The sequence below is a fragment of the Dromiciops gliroides genome, chromosome 1 (assembly GCF_019393635.1).
Source record: "Dromiciops gliroides isolate mDroGli1 chromosome 1, mDroGli1.pri, whole genome shotgun sequence".
NCBI classification, from domain to species: domain Eukaryota; kingdom Metazoa; phylum Chordata; class Mammalia; order Microbiotheria; family Microbiotheriidae; genus Dromiciops; species Dromiciops gliroides.
This window is the reverse complement of record NC_057861.1, coordinates 554,929,073-554,946,135: the sequence shown is the minus strand read 5'-3', so window position 1 is coordinate 554,946,135 and position 17,063 is coordinate 554,929,073.

Here is a 17,063-nt window from a genome sequence, read left to right as displayed (position 1 = left end):
TGTTAACCCCTCCTTGAGCCAACTCTGATGAGATTGAGGACTTTGAACCAATTCTGATGAGTGTAAAGTTCCTTTACCACCCTGCTCCTCCCCCATCTCTCCCCCCACTCCTTAAGCCCTTTCCTGTTTCTTTCACGTGAGATTTCACGCCATTATACCTCTTCCTTTCCCCCTCCCCCAGTGCATTCCTCTCACCACTCAATTTTACCCTAAAGATGTCATCATTGGTCAGCTAGGTGATACAATAGACAAAGCACCTATCCTGGACCCAGGAAGACTCAAGCCCAAATCTGGCCTCCGACACAAGACACCCACTGCATGACCCCAGGCATGTCACCCAACTCCAACCACCCCACAAAAATATATAAACAAAAAATAGATACTTTACAGATATCATCCCTTAATTATCAATTCCCACCTGTGCCCTCTATCTAAATTTATTTCTATCATCTGCCGTAATACTGAGAAAGTTCTTATGAGTTAGACATATCATATTCCCATGTAGGAATGTAAAAAGTTTAACCTTTTAACATCCCTCTAAATTTCTTTTTCCTATTTGCTTTTTTATGCTTCTCTAGGGCCTTGTATTTGAAAGTCAAATTTTCCATTCAGTTTAGGTCTTTTCATCACAAATACCTGACAGTCCTCTTTTATTGAAGTCCCAGTTTTTCCCATGAAAGATTATACACAGTTTTGCTGGATAAGTGATTCTTAATTGCAATCCCAATTCCTTTGCCCTCTGGAATATCATATTCCATGTCCTCCAGTTCTTTAATGTAGAAGCTCCTAGATCTTGTGCTATTTTGACTGTGGCTCCACAGTACTTGAATTGTTTCTTTTTGGCAGCTTGCAATATTTTCTCCTTGACCTGGGAGCTCTGGAATTTGGCTACAATATTCCTGGGAGTTTTCCTTTGGGGATCTCTTTCAGGAGGTGATAAGTGGATTCTTTCAATTTCTATTTTCCCTGACAATTTCCTGGAAGATTATGTCTAAGCTTTTTCCTTGATAATGGTTTTCAGGTAGTTCAATAATTTTCACATTGTCTCTCCTGGATCTATTTTCCAGGTCAGCTGTTTTTCCAAGGAGATATTTCACATTGCCCTCTATTTTTTAATTCATTTGGATTGGTTTTATTGCGTCTTGATTTCTCATAAAGGCATTAGCTTCTATTTGCTCAATCCTAATTTTTAAACAATGATTTTCTTCAGAGAGTTTTTGTATCTCCTTTTCCATTTGGCCAATTTGTCTTTTCAAGCTATTGACTTTTTTTCATGACTCTCCAGCATCACTCTCATTTCTCTTTCCATTTTTTCCCTTTACCTCTCTTACTTAATCTTCAAAGTCTTTTTTGAGCACCTCTATGGCTAGAGACCAATTCATATTTTTCCTGGAAGTTTTGAATGCAGGAGTCCTGATGTTGCTATCTTCTTCTGAGGGTACACCTCAATCTTCTTTTTCACTAAATAACTTTCTATGGTCCTCACCTTTCCCTGTCTGCTCATCTTGCCTGTGTTTTACTTGACTTTTAGTTCCTTAAAGAGGGGCACTGTTTCTAGGATTCACTGTCCCAAGCTTCATGGGGTCCCAGGTGGTATGATTTAAGGAGTGGCAGGTTCTTTACTTGCCTGGCCTGTTCCTGATCTGTAGATAAACCCAGGCTAACTTGATAATTAAGCAGACAGCAAATTGATTGTGCTGTAGTTGTTAGCTCCTAACGAGCTTGCACCCCTTCCCCACATGGGCCACTGCTACTCAAGCCTACTTCCTGGTTCCGAGCAGGGATGAAAAACCCAAGTTCCTCCTCAGCACCATCAGAGACCCCTGTAATTTTTCCCCTGCCATTTGCTCAGCCTTCTCACCAGACCATGAATTTAGTTCCAGATGACACTGGCACTGTAGCTGATTCAGAGGCTCTGGGGGTCTCTTTCCCTGGCTCAGCCTGCCTAGAACTGGATCTGTGTCATTGTGATTGTGGGGTTGAGCTGTACTCCTGCCTTGGCACAGCAGCCCCCTCCTTCCGACCTTCTAAGCTGTCTTTGGTTGGAAAATGATCTCAGCATATTCTTTTGTGAGTTTTGCTGCTCCAGAAATTCTCCTATGGTATTATTTGGAGATTTTTTTTGAGCAATCATGCCCTGAGTTTGAGAGCTTACTGCCTTTCCTCTGCCATCTTGGCTCTGCCTATATTTTCTTTTACAACATGACTAATATGGAAATGTGGACATGACTACAGATGTATAATCTATATGGAATTGCCTTCTCAATGTGGGGGGAGGGAGGGATGGAGGGAGGGAGGGAAGAACAGAGATAATTTAGAACTTAAAAGTTTTAAAAAATTAATGTTAAAAATTGTTTTTACATGTAATTTTAGCAAATACAATACTAAATTCAAAAAAGGTAACCCTGGTGCAAATGTATAACCATTTTCCTTTGTTTCTAGTTCTTGTACTCTTAGTACAATTAGAGAGTCTGAACTAATTTCTCTTCTCAGACATAGTATATGGTGAAAACATATTTACAGCAAGCTTTCCTGCTTCCTGGGGTGATGTCATCCTTTTTAAAGAAACTACAGAAAAATAATTTTATTTATGGAGTAGGGGCCATCCATGAAAATCACCATTATCTTGCTTATACTCAGGTATGAATTATAGCACTGTGACCTTTCATTGATTATCTATCTCTCATATTAGAATCTATCACCTAATAAAGAGCTTTGAACACAGTAGGACCTTCTAAGTCCTCAGCACATTCTTTTGTGGGTTTTGCTGCTCCAGGAATTGTCTGATGGCATTATTTGGAGGTCTTTTAGAGGGATCATGTTGTGAGTTATGAGAGCTTACACATCTTGTTCATATCTTAACCCAGGAAGAGTTCAGAAGCCCTAAGGAAAGATGGAGAGAGGAGTTCACTGCTCCATGCTACTTTAGCAAATGGATTAATTGCCATCTTGGGTTGTAGGTTGTTATTTGTATGTAGAGAAAGAAATCAAAGCCCTCTTCTCCATAAGCAATAAGAGAATGTGAGTGCAGAAGGGCAGGGGAAACAGCCCATAGTGTGAGGAATGTTTTCAAGGGGAAATTCATAGACTAGAAGAGGGAGAAGTTGAGTTGCCAAAGAACTCTTTGAATTTGGTGACCAGAAATGGACAATTGCATCAGAACCTGGGATATGTCAAACTAACCCTTAGGGACCAGCATTTATTTGTACTTAAGAAATATGTTTGCACACACCCCTTCTCAATTTCCAACTTAGCATGCACTCTACTGAGTCTATTTTGTCAGTTCATTGAATCCTAGAATACTAAACTAAACCTCTGTCAATAATATTCCCATTGAAGAGGTCACAGATCAATTGAAATGTTGTAGCATTTGAGCACACAATGCCAGCAGAATTGGAGAATGAACAAGCAGGAAGTGTTAGAGTCTGGATTAGAGTAGTGGTGGTGTCAGAGAAAGGACATAATCATAACTCACAAAATCTTTCCTCATAATCCTATGAGGTAGCAGGTGAGATACAATGTTTTTAATCTTCATTTTACAGATGAGGAAACTGAGGCCCTTAAGGGTTCATTGATTTGCCCATACAATTTTAATGCCAGTGTTCTGATTCCGAGTCTAATACCTTTCCATTACACTCTATCACCTCTACTGCAAACAAAAATAATTGCTGCCTATATTGTAAATAGGAAAAAGGTTGTTTGTTTAATTCAATTCAGTCAGCGTTTGTTCTATTCCTATTATGTGCCCAAGCACTGAGGGCCACACAGAGTTTTAATAGTCTATATATAGCACCTGCCTTCATGGAACTTATAGTCTAGTATGGAGAAATGACATTCACAAATACTTGGACTTCAAAATAATACTAGAGAAATGCATTGTATAGGTGCAAAGTGTTATGTGATTTCAGAAAGGGGGAAACCTTTTGCCCTGAGTGGTGGTACAGGGTGAAAATATAAATAACTTTGAGAAGGGTTTAGATGAATGCATAGATGATAAAGTCATAACAGAAAGTAAGGGGACCTGGAGAGGTCTATAAAAAGAGGGAAATAAAAACTAGATATCAATTATCAAACAGAGAATTTTTAAGTTGTAAGGGGCTTTGGAAAGAATCCTTCATTTTATACTAAAGAAGTAGAGATTCAAAGACTTTAAAAGGCTAACAAAGTCAAACATCTTGTGATTTACAAAGCTGGGACAAAAACCAAGTGAAGATCATCTGTGCCACTTCACATAGTATTGAGATGGTAGAGTCCAAATGAAGAGAGAGAGAGAGAGAGAGAGAGAGAGAGAGAGAGAGAGAGAGAGAGAGAGAGAGAGAGAGAGAGAGAGAGAGAGAGAGAGAGAGAGAGAGAGAAACATTTATTAAGTGTTTACTATATGATATCAGGCACTATGTTAAGTGCTATGGATAGAAATAAAACAAACCTGAAAGTACCTTTAAGGAGCTCACATTCTAATGAAAGAAGACAATATATAAAGGGGATGGGGAAAGGAGAGAGAGAGGTATAGGAGCAATGGTGTGGTTAAAGACATATTGTAAAGGAAGGATCTTAGAGATGATTTATTCTAACCTTTTAATTTTGAAGTTGAGAAACTGTAACTAGAAAGACTTGAGATTCTGATACCTGATCTACTTGGGGGATGGAGAATTTTTTTTTTTTTTTGGCAATGCAATGAGGATTAAGTGACTTGCCCAGGGTCACAGAGCTAGTAAGTCTCAAGGGTCTGAGGCCAGATTTGAACTCAGGTCCTCCTGAATCCAGGGCTGGTACTTTATCCACTGTGCCACCAAGCTGCCCCCAGGATGTAGAACTTTTTCAAGATACTCCAACTTCCACAAGTCATGCCTCTCACCTTGGACAGGGTTTGGTGTGAAGAATGAATTAACAAAGTGGGGGCAGTTAGGTGGCACAGTGGATAAAGCACTGGCCCTGGATTCAGGAGGACATGAGTTCAAATCTGGCCTCAGACACTTGACACTTACTAGCTGTGTGACCCTGGGCATGTCACTTGACCCTCATTGCCCTGAAAAAAAAAAGAGAAAAAAAGAATTAATTAACAAAGAAATTAAAGTTTTCACAATGTGCCAAGCACTAAGAATTGAAATAGAAAAGTGAGATGTTATTGCCCTTAATAAGTTCCCATTCTAATAAGAGAAGATTCTGCTGCAGGATGGATAGAAAGGACTGGGAGTCTGAAGTGGGAAGCAGCAGTGAAGATGGCAGTGAGCAGGGCTCCAGAAATTGCAATTTAAAAAAAGAGAGAGAGAGAAAGGTGTAAGGCAAGGATAAGAGTTCATTACTTGGCTCACCAGAAAGTATGTCTCTTGTCTCTGAGGAGGTTATGGATTATAGATAACAATGACAGAACTGAGCCTGTATTATGTGGAAGCACAAGTGAGAAAAGCATAGCCAGGGATCTGGAGCCCCTAGGGGAGTAAGTCAAATGTTTGCCAAGATGAGTGGCACCTGATTGTCTCCCCTTCTCCATTCCCCCAGGAGAAGCCACTTTTCCCTGAACTGGAAACTCCTTCCATCTCTTAGAGTGTGTTACCTATTTCCATTCCAGATATTAGTAAAAGTAGCTAGGCTACCTCCTTGTTCCTAATTGGCTCATTTCAATTTAGATTTTTTTAATTTACCTGACATAAAATTCAAGTGATTCTATGAAAAGAGGTTTACTGTGTGTACTTGGTGCTAGGAAAATCAAGGAAGAAGTATGAGATACATCTAGTCCCTGACTTCAAATAATTTTCCTAGGGGAGGGGGCATATAGGGCAACCACTGACTTTTTCACTGTCCCTTCCTGCTATCCTGAGCAGTTCTTTAATATCCACAATAGGCCAGGCAGTTAGGGCTGGTGGGGAAGAGAAAGATTCTGCTCTGATATGTAAGCCACCCCAGGGGAGAGGTGTTGGTCAAAGGAATCTGGAGTGGGATGGGTAGGAGACCTAAGAAAGGCTGAATGGGAAGCACCTGAATGCTTGGGAGGTCATCATTCCAGGATGTGAGGTTGGGGAAGGGAAGAATCACCCTCAACCCACTCAGATCCAAGTATAGAACCAAAATTCCAACTCTTGTCTTTTGACTTCATGCCAAGCTTTGCTTCCAATACAGCAAGATTAGGTGGAAGCACAAATGTGTAATGTGAAAGAATTAATTCAGATCATTTCAAAAGGGAAAACTGTGTCACAGCATAACGTCTTTTGGTCATTTTAACAAGATCACATGTTACCACGTTTCACAAGAATCTATACCACATTTAATTTATAAAGTATTTTACTTTTCTACTTTTATATTTTATTTGTTGATGCAGCCAAATCTACCAAACACTATTATTTGTTCTTCTTTTGCCCTGTGATGTTTCTACTGATAGGTGGAAATGAGTCCCTGTTATTGTTAAGCTAACTGAATTTTTACAAAGAAAATTTATACAATTTCAAATTTAGATTGAATCTAAAAGAATTATTGAATTTAACTGGTATGCAGATATTGTCTGGGTGCTAAAATAGTTATTATGCCCATTTTACTTTTGTTTGAGTTATTTTTAAATGGTTTACATCATATGATGAGGATGGAAATAGCAGAATGAAAACTGCATAATTTTTGCTTATCTTTCTCTCTTTCTTTCTTACATCCTTTATTCTTTCTCTTCCTTTCTTCCTTATACTAATGTCCTTCCCAAATGTTTGTTGAATTGAACTGTCAAAAATGTCTTGAGTCTTCCTGAAAGTTCATAATTGAATCACCTTTTCAATTGATCAGAGTGGCATTTAGGGGTAATTTGTACTAACTTTCCAACATTGGTGGTAGACTTCAGGTTGACTTTAAGCACTAATATAAGGGTAGAATCGCTGGAATGACATTTGTCTTGGAATCCAATTTGCTGCTGTTCTTTGGAGGAAGAGACCCCTCCAATGTTCCCAAGGTTCTATTAGAGCAACTGAAAAGCTTTGGGGCTATACTTTAACTGACAGGCAATTATTACTCCTTCTCTTCTACCAATGACTTTTGAAATATCAATTTGAAATATCTGATACTGTTTGAGAACTAAATTAATCCAATACATAAAGAGAATATTATAAGCCTCTGGATATAATTCCCCACTGTTGGGATCAGGTGTGAGATTATTTTTTTACTCCTATATCATGTTCTGCTGATCTTTTTTTTTTAATGTACCAATTAGTAAGGCAATGACTCCCAAGTTCCAAAGATAGTGACTTTCATCATATAGAACATTTCAAAATAGCATTCCTAAATTCAGATATTTGGGGGCCAACCTTTTTTTGTGCCTAGCCACATGGCAGCTGGGGAAAAATGCTTTGAAGGGAAAAAAATATTTTTATGTATAGCTCTATCTGCCCACTGAAAACACTGAAGTCACTAGTCTGAGGTCCCTGGATTCTGGGTAAATTCTGGACCCTGAAGGCACAGCCCAAGATACTAAGGCTAATTATTTTAATATACACAGTCATCAATTCCCTGATGGGGTTATCATGCTTGTCAATCTGTTGGTTACATCTGGTGCTGCAGTCTTAGCAGAAGGGGGTAGAATCTCAGATTGTTTTAGCTGGCATTAAGTTAAATTATATCTGAATTGAGAGGCAGCCTGACACAGTGAAAGAGTTAGATTCAGAGCTTAGAAAGCCCTGGATTCAAATTTCACCTCTGATACATACCATCTGCATGAATCTGGACAACTTACTCTTCCTCTAAGGGTTCTTCATAGTTCTCTAAGGTTATAAATGGTAAGAGAGTCACCAAACTTAAAGAGTGGAGGGAATTTCTTCATCTAGGAGTTCCCTACACTAAGGAAATTACAGGTCCAACTCCAGTTTCTCATTTCATTTTAGAAATGGGTAAACCGAAGCAGGACTCCTTGTCTGGTGCAAAGCAAGAAGGCCATTTTATTACTATCTTGCAAGAAAGGGCACACATTTCCAAGGCAGTTGTGCAAAGCATGCTTATCACAGTGGGTCCTTATATTCTGTCCCTAATGCAAAGATTCCCTCCTGCATTTTACCACTGGGTGGCTACTCCAGATGTATATTCTTTGCGGCACTCCTATTTCATATTAAATCATATGATGTATGTCTAATTATAATGTTAAATCTCCACCCAGGGATGTGTTAAATACTATGCATGAGGCTTATTAAGCAAGCACAGTGCATTTTGAGGTTAACTGGGGGACACAGAGGGACTGCTTTGGGTTAGAATCCTAATCTCCCTGATTCTGAGGAGAAATCGTTCTTGTGGGACAACTTCTGATTGAATGGGGATTTTATGGCCTTCTTGTTATCTGCCCTAAACAACTGTAACTGCCTGCTCAGTAGAAGGAGGAAAAAGGAGGGGAAAGGGTCCCTAGGACTTGAACAATGTGGCCTGCCCTATCTAAGGGGAACATATACCAGTTCCTTCTATCAATTGTAACTACCAGCTCAGCAGGAAAGGAAGGGAATAGGGGACCTGGGAAGAAGAAGCCCTTGGGACTTGAATAATGTATCCTGCCTACTGAGGAGGGCACATTTAATTCTCTCATTTTACATTACTTAGATGTCTTTCCCTACTATTCCTTCTTTCAACCCTCTCTGAGATAAAGATGTAGCCTTTCTTCTTACCAAGGCAAACTCTTCTACATGAAACATTGGTTCTCTTCCATTTATCCTCTCCAGCAGAATCTACCCTCTATTATCCCTCCTCTCTCTCCCTCATTTTCTTTCCCTATCTGCTAGCTGTTTCCCTTCTGCCTAAAACATGTCTGTGTTTCCCCCATCCTTAAAAAAAACAAATAAATCCCATGTGATATGACTATCCCCATCATTCCATATGTCTTTAGCCTTCCAGAAGGTTCATAATTGAATCACCCTTTAAATTGTTCAGAGTGGCATTTAGTTGTAATTTACATTAACTTTCCAACATTTATGGTAGACTTCAGGTTGATTTTTAGCATTATTGTAAATGTTAAATCACTAGAATGACATTTATCATACCCAGTAATGCCCAAGGCTTTGTCCTAGGTCTTCTCTCTATAAACTAACCCATTTGTTACTCTCAGTCCAGCCCTAACTTTTTTTTCTGAGCTCCAGTCTAGCATTTCCAGCTGCCTTTAAGACATCTATATGCCCCATAGACATCTCAAACTCAACATATTTGAATTATCATGTTTTTGTATACTCAACCTTCGGGTAAATTGGCCTCTAATGCTGAGACAAGTACAAACCATAGTTATGACACTTTTGGTAATAATTGGCCTATCCACAGATAAGGCAATTGCCTCTGGGACTGCCTTCTCAGTAGACTAGGGCACAGGCAAAGAACAGAAGATACCCACAAAGGGCAAAGTTCCAGACTGCCTACTGGATGAATTAGTACCTTCTCTCACATACAAAAGATTTATTTACTTTGGTCACATCCCTTCGCACTTCTAAGATTATTTTACATAAAGGTAGCAGTTTCAGCAAAGCTTATTCAGTTCATCAGAAATCACCTTCCCATTTCCTTAAATACACTAGCAAAAAGTTGTCCTTTTATTTTGGATTCATTCTTGGCACTTAGTAGAAGCCTAATAAATGTTTATTGAATTGAATTGAATGGCACAATGGGCATGAAATAGCTTTAGCTGCTCCTTTCCATTCAGTACTACAGCTATTTCCTTAATTACTATGATAACAGTATCCCTCCTAAAGTTCTCCACATGACTCTCATCCTAGGGAAGATGGTTTAGCCTGTCTGGGTACATGAATCAATCAATAAACGTTTATTAAATAAATACCTGCTATGTTCCAGGCAGTGTGCTAAGCACCGGATCCTCTGAGAACTCTTAATCCTCCCACACCTTCCTCCACTCACTAAGAAGGCAAGCAATATGATATTAATTATACATGTGAAATCATGCAAAACATGTTTCCTTATTAGTCATATTCCAAAAGAAAAGCAAAAAAAAGTGAGGAAATCATACTTCAGTTTGCACTCAGTTCATAAGTTCTCTCTTTCTGAAGATGAATAGCACTTTTTCACCTTGAGTCCTTTTAAAATTGTCTTGGATCATTATATTGATCAGAGAAACAAAGTCTTTCACAGTTGATCATCATTACATCATTGCTGTTACTGTGTGTAATGATCTCCTGGTTCATCTCACTTCAATTTGCATCAGTTCATATAGGTCTTGGAAACTACCCTCTTCATTATTTCTTATAGCACAATAGTACTCCATCGCAATCATATGTCTGAACTCATTCAGCCATTCCCCTACTGATAAGAATTTTCTAGATGATCAATTCTTTGCCATCACAAAAGAGCTAATATTAATATTTTTTACACATTGGTCCTTTTCCTTTGATCTGTTTGGGATACAGACCCGGTAGGGGTATTGCTCAATAAAAGGGTATGCACAGATTTATAGCCCTTTGGGCATGGTTCCAATCATTCCCCAGAATGTTTAGACCAGTTCACAACTCCATCAAAAATTCATTAGCGTACCTATTTTCCATCATTCACTCCAGCACTTGTCATTTTCATATAGGTATGAGGTATTACCTCAGAATTGGTTTTATTTGCATTTCTCTAATCAATGGTTATTTAGAACATTTTATATAACTATAGATAGATTTGATTTCTTCTTCTGAAAACTTCCTGTTCATATTCTTTTACCATTTATCCATTGGGGAATGGCTCTTATTTTTATATATTTTACCCAGTTCTTTATATATTTGAGAGAAACTTGTAATAAAAAATGTTGATATTACTTCATTAACTATGGTTCCTTTTAACTAAATGTAGTTTCTCCAATTATGTCTTTCATTTAGGTCTACTTTTGATTTTACTTTGTCTGAGATCATGGTTGCTACACCCTGCCTTTTTTACTTTGACTGAAACATATTAGATTTCACTCTAGTTTTTTATTTTAACTCCATGTGTGACTTTCTGTTTCAAGTGTGTCTCTCATAAACAACATATTGTTGTATTCTATTTTCTAATTTATTCTGCTATCTGCTTCTATTTTGTAAGTGAGCTCAAACCATTCATATTCACAGTTCTGGTTATTATTTCCCTCCATCTTATCCCTCACTTTCATTTATCTCTTTTTATCCTGTCCTTCCTCAAAAGTCTATTTTGTTTCTAACAACTACCTTCCTTAATCTGCCATGCATTTTATCATTCTCTTCTTTCTATTTTCCCTTTCCCCTTACATTACTATACACAATTGATTGTGCATCTCTGTCTAGCTACCTATGTAGCTACCTATATCTATAGATATCAATATGTAGATCTCTATATCTATATCTATAGAGATACATACATACATATATACATATATACATATACATACACACACACACACACACACACACACACACACACATATATATATATATTCCCTCTTTGAACCACTTTTTTTTTTTTGGTGAGGCAATTGGGGCTAAGTGACTTGTCCAGGGTCACACAGCTAGTTAAGTGTTAAGTATCTGAGGCCGGATTTGAACTAAGATCCTCCTGACTCCAGAGCCAGTTCTCTATCCACTGCACCACCTAGCTGCCCCTGAACCACTTTTGATGAAAGGTTCAAGCATTGCTTGCCACCACCATCCCATTCTCCCATTCGCTGGAAATGCTCTTCCTTGTCTGCCTCTTTTATGTCATTTTCAGATGGGTATGAGGTATTACCTCAGAATTTTCTTCATTCTACATCTTCCTTCTTCTTCTCCTAGTATATCCATCTTTCTTACCCTTTCATTTTTCTTGGAGATAATTCCAACACGATCTATTAACATCCATGCCCTCTGTGTATGTAAACTTCTTTTAACTGCCCTAATAATGATAAAGTTCTTAAGAGTAACATTAATCATTTTCCCTTATGAGAATGCAAACAGTTTAACCTTACTGAGTCCCTTATTATTTCACTTCCATATTTACATTTTTAGGCTTCTCTTGAGTCTTATGTTTGAATGTCAAATTTTCTATTCAGCTCTGATCTTTTCATCAGGACTGCTTGAAAGTTCTCTATTTGATTAAATATCCATTTCCCCTGCCTGAAAGATTATACTCAGTTTTGCCATGTAGGTTATTATTGGTTGTAATCCTAGTTTCTTTGCCCTCCAGAATATCATATTCTAAGTCCTTCATTCCTTTAATTTAGAAGCTGCTAAATCTTGTGGCTGTTTGAAACATTTTCTCCTTGACTTGGGAGCTCTGGAATTTGGCTATAATATCCCTGAAAGTTTTCATTTTGTGATCTCTTTTGGAAGGTGCTTGGTGTATTCTTTTAATTTATATTTTACCTTCTGGATCCAAGATATTGAGGAAGTTTTCCTTGAGAATTTCATGAAATATATTATCTAGGCTTTTTTATCATGTTTTTTAAACAGTTCAATTATTCTTAAATTATCTCTCCACAATCTCTTTTCCAGGTCAGTTATTTTTCTGATGAGATATTTCACATTTTCTTCTTCTTTTTCTTCATTGTTTTAACTTTCTTTGATTGTTTCTTGGTGTCTTTTGGAATCATTAGCTTCCATTTGTCTAATGCTAATTTTTAAGGAATTATTTTCTTCAGTGAGCTTTTGTACCTATTTTTTCCATTGGCAAATTCTATTTTTTAATGAGTTCTTTTATTCAGTGATTTTCTGTGCCTTTTTTGTCATTAGACCAATTATTTTTTAAGATATTGTTTTCTTCAATATTTTTTACCTTTTACCAGGTTGTTAATACTTTTTTTGAAATTTTCTTGCATCTCTTTCATTTCTTTCCCAAATTTTTCTTCTACCACATTTATTTCTTTCTTTAACTTTTCCAGGAAGTCTTTTTAGGTTTGTGTCCAATTAGCATCTCTCTTTGAGGCTTTGCTAGTAGTGATTTTCATATTGTTATCTTATTCTGAATTTATTTCTTAGACATCTTCAATGTCTAAGTCTAAGCACTACACAGGACTTGTTTCAGCCACTTTCATGGTCACTGAAACAAATTGTTTTCATCCACCAATTCTCAGGTTATTTTCAACCTGGTTTATCCCATCTGTAGAGACAGTTTTCACTTTGTGTGGCTACTGTGCATGCTACAGCTTCTTGGAACCATAGGTTAAAATTGGTGGACACCAAAAGTCAATGGGGAGCCCAGAAAAGGACTCAGCAAGCCCTCACACCAGAAGTGCTAGTCCTCCTTGAACACCTCATAAATGCCAGGTGATAAATATGGTTATAAATATGAATTTAATGAATTTGATAGAGAAAAAGTTATTGAGTGATAGTGGGAAGGAGAGAGGGAAGGAGGAAAGGAAGGGGGAGAAATCTGATGAGAGTAAGTTTGCAACAATGCCCATCCCTCCCTTCTTTCCCTCTATTGTAATGGGTTCTTTTTGTGCCTCTTCATATGATGTTATTAACCCCATTCCACCTTCCCCCTTCCTATCCTCCCCCTAGTCTTCATTTATTCTGCCCCTTACCTTTCTTTACATCATCACATCAAAATTGATTTAATAAAAATACCTTAACAGAGATACAGATTCCAAGAGTTAAAATATTATCCTCCCTCATATGGACTCAAGCAGTTTAACATCATTGAACAACCTCCCCCCACCCCCTCCATTGTTTACCTCTTTATATTTCTCTAGAGTCTTGTATCTGGAGATCAAATTTTCTGTTCAGTTCTGGTCTTTTTCTCAGGAAGACTTGGAAGTCTCCTAATTCATTGAATGTCCATCTTTTCCTCTGAAAGAGAATACTCAGCTTTGCTGGGTAGTTGATCATGGGTTGTACTTCAAGCTCCTTTGCCTTCCTGAATATCATATTCCAAGCCCTGTGATCCTTTAATGTTGAAGCTGCCAGGTCCTGTGCAATCCTGACTGTGGCTCCATGATATTTAAATGGTTTCTTTCTGGCCGCTTGGAGTATATTCAACAAGTATTTTCTCCTTCACCTGATAATTCTGGAGTTTGGCTACAATATTCCTTGATGTGTTCTTTTTGGGGTCTCTTTCAGGAGGTGATCAGTGGATTCTTTCAGTGATGATTTTATCCTCTGATTCTATAATTTCAGGGCAGTTCTCCTTGATAATTTCCTAGCATAGGGTGTCTAGACTCTTTTCTTGATCATGGCTTTCAGGTTGTCCCATAATTCTTAGATTATCTCTCCTGTATCTATTTTCCAGTTCAGTTGTTTTTCCAATAAGGCATTTCACATTTTCTTCTATTTTTCAGTCTTTTGATTCTGCTAGGCAGATTCTTGGGATCTCATGGAGTTTTCAGCTTCCATCTGCTCAATTTAAATTTTTAAGAACTTATTTTCCTCAATAAGCTTTTGCACTTCTTTTTCCATTTGGCCAATTTTTTCTCCCATTTGGCCATTTCTTTCTCTCAGTTGGCCAATTGTATTTTTTAAGAAATTGTTTTCCTCAGTCAATTTTTGTGTTTCTTTTTGCAGTGTAATACTCATTTCTCTCATTTCTTTTTCCATTTTTTCTTCTACCTCTCTTATTTGGTTTTTGAAAAAGCCTTTTTGAGCTCTTCAAAGAAGACTTTTTGGTCTTGAGACAAGATCATCTTCCAACTTCAGTCTTCACTTGTAAGTGTTTTGACCAACTCATCTGAGTTTGAGTTAGGGTCTCCCCTTTCACCATAGAAGTTGTCAATGGTAAGGGTCCTTTTTTGTTTTTTGTTCATGTTGTAGGCTATTTTTAAGTTTATAAAGTTGAAGTCTGTTCCTGGGGCACAGGGTTCACAGTTGCAAGCTTCTTACTGCTTTCAACTGCCCCACTCTCGGCTATGTCAAGTTGCAGCAGTTGACGAGCTGCCCACTGAGTCAACCTGTGCTAAGTGAGCTGCCCAAGCTGCCCACTGAGCAGAGCTTTGCTGAGCTGAGCTGCCAGATGAGATGAGTAGTGCTGCACCGCCCTCCACTTTCACCCAGGTGAGACAGACCTTTCCTGAAGTCTTCTAATTTATCTCAAGTAGCAGGATTGTGTCTCTTTTTTTGTAGGTTCTGTAGTTCCAGAATCTGTTTAGAGGCTTGATTTAATGTTGTTTTTGAGGGAAATATGGGAAAGCTCAGGCAACTTCCTAGCTTCTCTCTGCCATCTTGACTCCACCCCCAGAACTCCTCTGTGAGGAATGCCCTTCAGATCTTTTTCACGTTTTGATCTAGACCTTCTTCTCCTTGCACTTTGTTTAGTTTTTTGAAGCTGAGTTTAGTTCATTATCTTTATCACTATGAAATTTCATCTTATTTAATCATGTCCATCATTCTATCCTTCCAAGATCTTTCTGGATCCTGGATTAACTTTCTCTCCCAGCTTTATTGTAACTTTGATTAAGAAACACACCATGTAGACCATCAATTAGTCATAAATGAAAAAGTCAAATAGCACAATGCTAAAGAGAGATTCTTGAAGCAATCCATTAGAAAATTCCCTGTATTTTGTTATTTGTCCACTATTCACTGCTTTTAGGGTCTCATTATTTTACTGGCTTTATATTCAACCAATTCTACTATCATCTAGTTACATATTTTCATCTTTTCAACAAGTATTTTATGAAAGACTTTAGTGTCTGGTGTAATTTAGATACAATATATCTACAATATTTTCTTTATCTTCCAGTCCAATCAGGAGAAAAAAATATGGGCTAGTCACATATTGAGAGTAAAGGATGAATAGACTATATTTCAACTTCAGAGTAACATCAGAAGTCACCTTTGAGGAGAATTTGTCCCTATAATTTTACTGATAAGCAAACTAACTTGAGTCAATAAGGTTTTGTGAATTGCTCAGTGTTACACAGGAAGTAGTTATCAAAGCTATGTCTGCCCTCAAGTCTTATGATTCCAAAGTCATCAGTTTTACCATTTCAGCAATTACCATCCATGCAATATTAAAAGATCTAGAGCAAAGGCACCAGAAAGTTGGGTGGAGTTTCTGTGGAGAATTTATGGAAGGGCATGGATAAGAGTTCTATAGAATGGGAAGGGAAAGGAATAAGCTTTTACGTAATGCCTTCTTTGTGCCAAGAACTATTCTAGGTTCCTTTTAAAAAAAAGTATCTTATCTTCAAAGGTAGAGTGAGGTTGGTGGAGTGAGAACTTAGCAATTTTGGCAATTATCACAATGATCCAAAAAGCATGTCAAACTGAATCCTGAGTGGGAAAGTCAAGAAAAAAGAGTCAAGGTGAGTCATTTTTTCCATCCCAGGATAGCTTAGTAAGGTAGACAGAAAAGTCTGTAGACACTGGATTTTGGACTGGCAAGGAGTGCAGTGGGGCTGAAGCAGCACTGGGCTGTGGCAGCAGCAACAACAGCAGGGAACAGCCTAGCACCCAGGGACAGTAAAGAGACCAAAAACTTGGACAGACAGAAATTCTGGGGAACCACCTGCCTATTAGATGCTCTATCATCCAAGTAAGAGGTCCAATGCAGAGAGGGGGAGTCCTGGTCTACCAGAAATGTTCTCCATTATCCAGTTTCAGTCACTGTTCCAGGGCTGAGAGGAAAAGGTTATGGTGATAAGTAGGGCCCTACTTTTGTAAGGACTAGAACACAGAACAAAGACCTAGAGGGCAATGAAGAAACCTCTTTCCATATCACATCACTTCAGAAGCACCAAAACTTATGGACACCTCCCAATTAGGCTGTCAAAACAATAGAAGGACGTAAAAAGACAGAAGCTCAGGCCAGTCATCTCCCCCCCACCCCACCCCAAAGTGAGTAGAACTCAACTCTAACATAAAATCCATGACAGAAAAGCATCATGGAAATGCGAAGAGGAGAGAGTATTCCAAATGAACAACAGTATTAAGTGCTATAGCGATATAAAGGACGAGGCCTCAGAAAAAGAACATCAAATTTAATAATAAAGAGATCATTAGTGACCTTAGAGAGAACTTTTGTTGAGTGATGGGGATATAAATCAGTTTGCAAGAGATTTAGAAGTAGGAGATGAGAAAGTGAAAGAAAGGTATACATACAGACAACTTTCTCTAGGAATTTGCCCATGAAAGAGTAAGATCAAGAAAAGATGCTTTGTTTTCTTTTGTTTTGTTTTGAGGTCTGGAATTTTTTTGATGAGATTTGGATATTTT